Here is an 11,216-nt window from a genome sequence, read left to right on the forward strand (position 1 = left end):
CTTCTGTTCGAAACAATGAAGGTAGGTTCTGAACCTCTATTTACTACTTCCAAACTACTATTAAGTATGAAACTGAAAAGACTCTCACCTCATGTGTTGCTGTCGCTGCTACCCCATGTAATGTGGTGCGAGTTAGCGTCAGCACAGATGACCAAAGGTATCCTGGACTCATTCGCCTTCTTCACAATACTACGGACAGCATCGTTTGGCGGATGCTATCCGTGATCATGCGCCATATAGCTGGATATCAACCATAACAAACAGCCTTCATTAGTTTCCCATGAGACTGCTACTGTATCTTCATTGCTGTAATCAGACAGAATGAAGATATTCAAAGAGCTTTTAGCCAGTATACAGGATCTAATTTTACCTGCGCCTTTAGCGTAGTAGAGCTTATAGCCCTTCAAACATAGTCCACAGATACGATCCTGATGGATCCAAGGTTCCTGGACCATGACTAACTCCTCCCCGTTCTTAGCAATTCGGAGGAGCAGTGCAGCGGATGCTGCTTTAGAGTGGTGAAGGTTTATCTGTGTCACCCTCACCATGCTCCACTTTTACAACAGTGACGTCGGCGTCCTCCTGGTCAGAGTTCAGGAGGGCGTCTTCGTCCACCACCTCATCCATCCGTTCAAAGAAGGTACCAACTAGTTCGGAAACTGAGTTGGTATCTTCAATGTCGGTTGGATCGACGGCTTCATTGCAATCCATGCCCTCTTCCGAGAGCATGAGCTTTTGTGGAGTTGAACTCCCGTGGATAACAAATAGTTGCAAACTCACGACTTAATGATGCTTTTGCAAAAGGTAAGTTCATATGGGAGCCCCACGAAAAAACTGATACGACTTTCGTAATTGTGTCTAAGGTTTATAGAAATTTATCTATCAAATTATAAAGGGGGAGTTTTAGAGAGTAAGCATTAATTATTTTTGAAAAACCTCCTTATGAGCGGCCCACTACAAAAAAGGCGACGTGGACCGCCCATTTTTACTCAAATCGAATAGTTTGACAGAGACTGCATACCAAATTTGGAGTGTCTAGCTTGTCGGGAAATAGTTTTTGCCGCTACTTTGGGTTTTTCGGCCATAGTGCACAGTAGAAAAATTCGGTTATTAAGAATGAATAAAATTTAAATTGTATGTTCTTAAAGGAATTATTAAGGTGCCTAACATTAAAACATTTAAGGAAATTAATTTGTAACGTGTCGTTACAAACATATATATATAATAATAAAATCTAATATGTAACAATAAAAACACTAGCTATATGTAAGTAATACGAACCAGTTTGTTCTATAAGTACCCTGCAGTTCATTGCACTAGTTCTGCCATATCGAATAAGTTTGTTGTACATGTAGTAGTATAACTAGTGAAAGGTTTCCAATTGACACTTTTCAAACTGCTGGGTAATAATATAACCTTGTTGTACATGTAGTAGTATAACTAGTGAAAGGTTTCCAATTGACACTTTTCAAACTGCTGGGTAATAATAGAACACACACACACAAACTCACTAGCTGAGAGTAATACGTACAAACTGGTTTTATACAGGTTGTATGTTATAATTCTTATTTTGTTTTTACTTAAGTAGTTACAGTTTGATGTACGTTGATATAATTCCCAAATAGTTTATTTTTATTTTTAGATAAGTATTCAGAGTTTAATGATAAACGGGAGAGCTGTTATTGTCTTCGTGCTGTACTTCCGAAGTATAACCCGAATCTAACCCGATACCTGCTCTTGTAGTTTGCCGAATGTAAGAACTCCCGAATTTTTCTTGCATTCATACTAACCGTAGTATAGAATTATCGTAGCCGGTTGTAGAACTTCCGAATATTTCTTACAATCGTATTTTGCATCCGTAGCCGAATTCAAGAACTTCCGAATTCTTCTTGACTTCGTTGTAGTTTTAGCCGATCGTAAGAACTCCCGAATTCTTCTTACAATCGTATTTTTGCATCCGTAGCCGAATTAGTTGTAGTTAGTCGATCGTAATAACTCCCGAATTCTTCTTACAATTGTATTTTGCTTCCGTAGCCGAATTCAAGAACTTCCGAATTCTTCTTGACTTCGTTGTAGTTTTAGCCGATCGTAGATACTAGACTGCTCAACAACCCGAACCATTTATAATACTTCACTACAAACTCTCGTCTGTTTTCTCTTTTCACTAAGCCGAGGATCAACCGTTTTCCATCATCGTTTCACCACTCACCTTGCGTACCGACTCCGCCGTTTCAACATCGTATAAGTTTCTACCGTCCCGCCGCTACAACGTTTCCTCGTTTCAACGCATTTGAATTGCTGAATAACTTCGTAGATTTAAGTATTTAATAAGTAGATTAGGTTTCGTTAATAAAAGCTTTGTTTTGAATATTTTTATGTAACATCCAAAAAATATTCGTGTTTTATTTCAAAGGAAGCAGACCTCTGAAACGAACCTGGACAGGCTGAGTCATACCTCAGCTGGAAAAATAAACTGCATTACAAGAAAATAATAACAATAATAGTGGTTTAAATTTGTTTATCTACAATCTGATTTGAAAAAATGTTATTTCGAAACTACGCATGTTTTATAGTTTAAGGTGAAACTGATTTCACGTTATGTCAATAATTTTCAAACTCTACTTGCAACAAATGTAGCCCAAGAATTTGGATCTTTCTTTAACCATAAAAGGACGATTGTATAATCTGTCCAACAATATATTTGTCAATTTCTAATATATTTGTCAATAAATATCAATTTCCCTTAAAACCGAGATCAGCCAAAACTGCAGCACAAAGTTCAAGATGCGGTAAAGTAACCAATTTTATCGGAATCACTTTTGTCTTGCAATTAAGCAAATTAGTAAAAATTTCTCCCCCGAGGCATCAGAAAAAACGTGAAGCTCCACTGAAGAGTCAGGTTCATAATGAACCCATCTAGGAATTTGTATATTATTTACTTCATGATATGAAGCAACAAATTTCCCCTATTCACCTGATCTTGCCAAATTATATTAGCAGAGTTATACAAAATTAAAATAGTAACTAAATTGACGACTAATATAGTAGCAATTGTAAACCCTGGTTAATACCAGTTATTGTACTTGTAGAACTGCCACCACCTGTATGAATTCGCCTTGATTTGACTTGTTTTTTAACCCTCCGACGGTTGAGTCATCCGTTGCCCTTATACGAAGTACAAGGTCCACATTTCTATTTGTATGGAATTTCATATGAAAACGCATTTTTTAAAATTTTTTTTTATTTTGATTTATTATTTACTAATTATACATGTATAATGAATGTTAGAAAAAAAATGTTCTTTTATATATAACATTATTAATTTTTTATGAGTTTTATATGAAAAAAGCCTGTATGTCGTCGACGTCGACATCACTTTGTAGTCGTTATCACTTCGAGTCGACATCAACTCGACGCTAAATTGGTATTTACTAACAATGTTGTGTTGATGTCGACTCGTTATCGATAATCTAAAAGAAATCAGCCTTATCATGTAAGGCGTAGTCGTTTTACGACAACGACAGTTTCGTACTAGATTAATGAAGCAGGTTGAATAATTTCTTTAATCTAGTACGAAACTGTCGTTGTCGTAAAACGACTACGCCTTACATGATAAGGCTGATTTCTTTTAGATTATCGATAACGAGTCGACATCAACACAACATTGTTAGTAAATACCAATTTAGCGTCGAGTTGATGTCGACTCGAAGTGATAACGACTACAAAGTGATGTCGACGTCGACGACATACATAATAGGGTTGATTATCAAGACCGGCTGAAGGAGCTACACCGTCGTTTGCGTCTAGAACGAACAGACCGTCATGTCGCCTATGCCGTTCTGAGTACGGATGGCAGCGGAAAACAAAGGCCTATTGCCATTCCTGTAACTCCAGTTTGTGCAGAGCATTCAACACTTATGCATCGATGCTACACCTGCACAGAAAATATGTTGGACGAGGGACAATCTACACAGCAATAGTTTTTTAGGCTTTTTTCATATAAAACTCATAAAAAATTAATAATCTATATATATAAAAGAGTAACGTTACTGACTGACTGACTGACTGATTCATCATCGCACAGCCCAAACGGCTGAAGCTAGAATTACGAAATTTTAACTGTGGGTTCCTCCCTCCCCAAAACGATCCGATAAGAAGGGATTTTTGGAAATTCGAACGTTTAGGGGGTAAAAAAGGGTAAAAACGGGTAAATTCGGTAACCTTATATCTTCAAAACTAATAAAGATACAAAAAAACTTAAAATAGCATGTTACTCCATTTAAAAAATAAGCTGACAGGTGTTTCGTACTTTTTGGAAATTCGAAACTTTTAGGGGAGAAAACGGGTAAAAACTGTATTTTGGTACTTTTTTTGCACCCTATGTATCTTTTAAACCAATAAACATAGAAACAAATTTTAAATCGTATTCTTTAAATAACAAAAAATAAAAAATATAAGTTTGGTACTTTTTGGAAATTCGAACCTTTAAGGGATAAAAATTGTGTTAATTTTTGGTACTTTTTCATAAAATATGTTTTTCTATAATTTGACATAGACATACGAATATTTTATTATGAGCTCCCACCACGTTACAGAAATTTATTTGAATGAAATTGTACCACCTCAATGGGGATAAAAAAGGTACCAAAAAGGGGATAAAATCGGGAAAATACATTATATTTGAAATTATTAAGCCAATTTTGATAATTTTTTTTAACGTTGGTTCCTGGATTCATACAAAAATTAACTAACAGCGTGTTATTTGGAACTCGAGTACCAAGGTGTATATTGGGCCAAATCCGGGTAAACAGTTTGGTACTTTTTTTAAAACATATTTATTCTTGCGCACATTAACACAGATTTTAATATTTTGATACATGCCTATAGCATAAACAATTTTGGCAAAATGGAATATTTTTAAATTTCAAACTGTTCAAGTAAGAAAAGGGAAATTGGTACTTTTCTCCTAATGGTACTTTTTTAAAATTTTAAATTATTTCAGTTATCCACATTAAAGTTAGCTGATATGTATTTGAGTGAAGTTAGTGTTAGGAATAGGGGATAATATTTAGGTACCAAAATGTGTGAACTGTAATATAGGTACTTTTCATCTAATGGTACTTTTTTGAAATTTCTATAATAATGGACTTAGAAACATGAAATTAAACATATATGGTCCTAAGTGAGTGAGAATTCTAGGGGGAGACTTTTTCTTTATTGGAATGGTACTTTTTGTAATTTCTTCACCAATGAACCTAGAAACATGAAATAAAGCTTATATATAAACCGAGTGAGTGGAAAACCACAAGTGTGGGTTTTTTGGTACTTTTTCTATATTCTAATGGTACTTTTTTGAATTTTCTATAACTATGGACTTAGAAACATGAAATTAAGCATATATGGTCCTAAGTGAGTGAGAATTCTAGGGGGAGACTTTTTGGTACCTTTTCTTTATTCGAATGGTACTTTTTGTAATTTCTTCACCAATGAACCTAAAAACATGAAATTAAGACCGGAGTGAGTGGGAATCTACAAGTGACTGCTTTTTGGTACTTTTTCTATATTCGAATGGTACTTTTTGGTTTTTCTGTAATAATGGACATAGAAATATGAAGTTAAGCATATATGGTCCTAAGTGAGTGAGAATTCTAGGGGGAGACTTTTTGGTACTTTTTGTTTATTTTAATAGTACTTTTTTGAATTTTCTATAACAATGAACTTAGAAACATGAAATTAAGCATATATGGTCCTAAGTAAGTGAGAATTCTATGGGGAGACTTTGTGGTACTTTTTCTTTATTCGATTAGTACTTTTTGTAATTTCTTCACCAATGAACCTAGAAACATGAACTAAAGCTTATATGGAACCGAGTGAGTGGGAAACTACAAGTGGGTGCTTTTTGGTACTTTTTCTATATTCTAATGGTACTTTTTGAATTTTCTATAACATAATGGACCTAGAAATATGAAGTTAAGCATATATGGTCCTAAGTAAGTGAGAATTCTATGGGGAGACTTTGTGGTTCTTTTTCTTTATTCGATTAGTACTTTTTGTAATTTCTTCACCAATGAACCTAGAAACATGAACTAAAGCTTATATGGAACCGAGTGAGTGGGAAACTACAAGTGGGTGCTTTTTGGTACTTTTTCTATATTCTAATGGTACTTTTTGAATTTTCTATAACATAATGGACCTAGAAATATGAAGTTAAGCATATATGGTCCTAAGTAAGTGAGAATTCTATGGGGAGACTTTGTGGTACTTTTTCTTTATTCGATTAGTACTTTTTGTAATTTCTTCACCAATGAACCTAGAAACATGAACTAAAGCTTATATGGAACCGAGTGAGTGGGAAACTACAAGTTGGTGCTTTTTGGTACTTTTTCTATATTCTAATGGTACTTTTTGAATTTTCTATAATATAATGGACCTAAATATGAAATTAAGCGTATATGGTCCTAAGTGATTGAAAATTCAAGTTGATACCTCATGGTACCTTTTGTTTATTCTAATGGTACTTTTTTTAATTTTCTATAGCAATGGACTTAAAAACATGAAATTAAGCATACATGGTCCTAAGTGAGTTAGAATTCTAGGGGAGACTTTTTGGTACTTTTTCTTTATTCGAATGGTACTTTTTGTAATTTCTTCACCAATGAACCTTGAAATATAAAATAAAGGTTATATGGACCAGAGTGAGTGGGAATCCGCAAGTGGCTGCTTTTTGGTACTTTTTCTATATTCTAATGGTACTTTTTTGAATTTTCTATAACAATGGACTTATAAACATGAAATTAAACATATATGGTCCTAAGTGAGTGAGAATTCTAAGGGGAGACTTTTTGGTACTTTTTCTTTATTCGAATGGTACTTTTTGTAATTTCTTCACCAATGAACCTAGAATCATGAAATAAAGCTTATATGAACCCGAGTGACTGGAAAACCACAAGTGTATACTTTTTAGTACTTTTTCTATATTCTAATGGTACTTTTTTGAATTTTCTATAACAATGGACTTAAAAACATGAAATTAAACATATATGGTCCTAAGTGAGTGAGAAGTCTAGGGGGATAATTTTTGGTACTTATTCTTTATTCAAATGGTACTTTTTGTAATTTCTTCACCAATGAACCTAGAAACATTAAATAAAGGTTATACGGACCCGAGTGGGTGAGCAACTACAAGTGGGTGCTTTTTGGTACTTTTTCTATATTCTACTGGTACTTTTTGAATTTTCTATAACATAATGGACCTAGAAATATGAAATTAAGCGTATATGGTCCTAAGTGATTGAAAATTCAAGCGGATACCTCATGGTACCTTTTGTTTATTCTAATGGTACTTTTTTTTAATTTTCTATAGCAATGGACTTAAAAACATGAAATTAAGCATATACATGGTCCTAAGTGAGTTAGAATTCTAGGGGAGACTTTTTGGTACTTTTTCTTTATTCGAATGGTACTTTTTGTAATTTCTACACCAATGAACCTAAAGCCATGAAATTAAGCTTATATGGACCCGAGTGAGTGGGAAACCACAAGTGGGGGATTTTTGGTACTTTTTATATATTCTAATGGTACTTTTTTGAATTTCCTATAATAATGGACCTAGACTTTCCAAAAAATCGAAGAATATCAAAACCGCGGTTTCGGTTTTAAAAAATTAAAAACCGATCGGTTTCGGTTTTGTGATAATTTATTAAATCTTAAGTATTATAGAAACATATTTAGTTGATAATATAGGAAATGATATACAAATCTAAAATTCAAGCTTGACGGGTTATGGTTTAGTGAATGCGAATTTAAAAGTGATAATCAATGGTACTATTTCCTTATTGCAATGGTACTTTTTGAATATTTTATAATAATAAACATAAAAATTTTAAATTAGGAACACATTTTGCATTTTCTATAATAATGGAGCCAGAAATATGAAATTAGACATTTACAATTAGATTCACAAAGTGAGACTTGATAGTACTATTTCTTTCTTCTAATTGGGGTGGCGAAGCGCACCGGGTCAGCTAGTGTTATATATAAAAGAACATTTTTTTTCTAACATTCATTATACATGTATAATTAGTAAATAATAAATCAAAATAAAAAAAAAATGTTAAAAAATGCGTTTTCATATAAAATTCCATACAAATAGAAATGTGGACCTTGTACTTCGTATAAGGGCAACGGATGACTCAACCGTCGGAGGGTTAAAAAACAAGTCAAATCAAGGCGAATTCATACAGGTGGTGGCAGTTCTACAAGTACAATAACAGGTATTAACCAGGGTTTACAATTGCTACTATATTAGTCGTCAATTTAGTTACTATTTTAATTTTGTATAACTCTGCTAATATAATTTGGCAAGATCAGGTGAATAGGGGAAATTTGTTGCTTCATATCATGAAGTAAATAATATACAAATTCCTAGATGGGTTCATTATGAACCTGACTCTTCAGTGGAGCTTCACGTTTTTTCTGATGCCTCGGGGGAGAAATTTTTACTAATTTGCTTAATTGCAAGACAAAAGTGATTCCGATAAAATTGGTTACTTTACCGCATCTTGAACTTTGTGCTGCAGTTTTGGCTGATCTCGGTTTTAAGGGAAATACATATTTATTGACAAATATATTAGAAATTGACAAATATATTATTGGACAGATTATACAATCGTCCTTTTTTGGTTAAAGAAAGATCCAAATTCTTGGGCTACATTTGTTGCAAATAGAGTTTGAAAATTATTGACATAACGTGAAATCAGTTTCACCTTAAACTATAAAACATGCGTAGTTTCGAAATAAAGTGGTTAAACGATGATGGAAAACGGTTGATCCTCGGCTTAGTGAAAAGAGAAAATAGACGAGAGTTTGTAGTGAAGTATTATAAATGGTTCGGGTTGTTGAGCAGTCTAGTATCTACGATCGGCTAAAACTACAACGAAGTCAAGAAGAATTCGGAAGTTCTTGAATTCGGCTACGGAAGCAAAATACAATTTTAAGAAGAATTCGGGAGTTATTACGATCGACTAACTACAACTAATTCGGCTACGGATGCAAAAATACGATTGTAAGAAGAATTCGGGAGTTCTTACGATCGGCTAAAACTACAACGAAGTCAAGCAGAATTCGGAAGTTCTTGAATTCGGCTACGGATGCAAAATACGATTGTAAGAAATATTCGGGAGTTTTACAACCGGCTACGATAATTCTATACTACGGTTAGTATGAATGCAAGAAAAATTCGGGAGTTCTTACATTCGGCAAACTACAAGAGCAGGTATCGGGTTAGATTCGGGTTATACTTCGGAAGTACAGCACGAAGACAATAACAGCTCTCCCGTTTATCATTAAACTCTGAATACTTATCTAAAAATAAAAATAAACTATTTGGGAATTATATCAACATACATCAAACTGTAACTACTTAAGTAAAAACAAAATAAGAATTATAACATACAACCTGTATAAAACCAGTTTGTACGTATTACTCTCAGCTAGTGAGTTTGTGTGTGTGTGTTCTATTATTACCCAGCAGTTTGAAAAGTGTCAATTGGAAACCTTTCACTAGTTATACTACTACATGTACAACAAGGTTCTATTATTACCCAGCAGTTTGAAAAGTGTCAATTGGAAACCTTTCACTAGTTATACTACTACATGTACAACAAACTTATTCGATATGGCAGAACTAGTGCAATGAACTGCAGGGTACTTATAGAACAAACTGGTTCGTATTACTTACATATAGCTAGTGTTTTTATTGTTACATATTAGATTTTATTATTATATATATATGTTTGTAACGACACGTTACAAATTAATTTCCTTAAATGTTTTAATGTTAGGCACCTTAATAATTCCTTTAAGAACATACAATTTAAATTTTATTCATTCTTAATAACCGAATTTTTCTACTGTGCACTAAGGCCGAAAAACCCAAAGTAGCGGCAAAAACTATTTCCCGACAAGCTAGACACTCCAAATTTGGTATGCAGTCTCTGTCAAACTATTCGATTTGAGTAAAAATGGGCGGTCCACGTCGCCTTTTTTGTAGTGGGCCGCTCATAAGGAGGTTTTTCAAAAATAATTAATGCTTACTCTCTAAAACTCCCCCTTTATAATTTGATAGATAAATTTCTATAAACCTTAGACACAATTACGAAAGTCGTATCAGTTTTTTCGTGGGGCTCCCATATGAACTTACCTTTTGCAAAAGCATCATTAAGTCGTGAGTTTGCAACTATTTGTTATCCGGGAGTTCATCTCCACAAAAGCTCATGCTCTCGGAAGAGGGCATGGATTGCAATGAAGCCGTCGATCCAACCGACATTGAAGATACCAACTCAGTTTCCGAACTAGTTGGTACCTTCTTTGAACGGATGGATGAGGTGGTGGACGAAGACGCCCTCCTGAACTCTGACCAGGAGGACGCCGACGTCACTGTTGTAAAAGTGGAGCATGGTGAGGGTGACACAGATAAACCTTCACCACTATAAAGCAGCATCCGCTGCACTGCTCCTCCGAATTGCTAAGAACGGGGAGGAGTTAGTCATGGTCCAGGAACCTTGGATCCATCAGGATCGTATCTGTGGACTATGTTTGAAGGGCTATAAGCTCTACTACGCTAAAGGCGCAGGTAAAATTAGATCCTGTATACTGGCTAAAAGCTCTTTGAATATCTTCATTCTGTCTGATTACAGCAATGAAGATACAGTAGCAGTCTCATGGGAAACTAATGAAGGCTGTTTGTTATGGTTGATATCCAGCTATATGGCGCATGATCACGGATAGCATCCGCCAAACGATGCTGTCCGTAGTATTGTGAAGAAGGCGAATGAGTCCAGGATACCTTTGGTCATCTGTGCTGACGCTAACTCGCACCACATTATATGGGGTAGCAGCGACAGCAACACATGAGGTGAGAGTCTTTTCAGCTTCATACTTAATAGTAGTTTGGAAGTAGTAAATAGAGGTTCAGAACCTACCTTCATTGTTTCGAACAGAAGGGAGGTTCTTGACTTAACACTTGTGAGTGCTGAGCACCACAGCATGATTAATAATTGGGCTGTCTCTGAAGACTGCTCTTTTTCTGATCACCAATATATTGATTTCAATATTAGTGTAACGTATAGGAGTGATAACATCATTCTAAATAGGTGAAAGACCAATTGGGAGATGCAGTGTAATATACTCTCTCGGTCTTTATCAAACTCTCCCCC

The sequence above is a fragment of the Calliphora vicina genome, chromosome 3, assembly GCF_958450345.1.
Source record: "Calliphora vicina chromosome 3, idCalVici1.1, whole genome shotgun sequence".
Taxonomy (NCBI): domain Eukaryota; kingdom Metazoa; phylum Arthropoda; class Insecta; order Diptera; family Calliphoridae; genus Calliphora; species Calliphora vicina.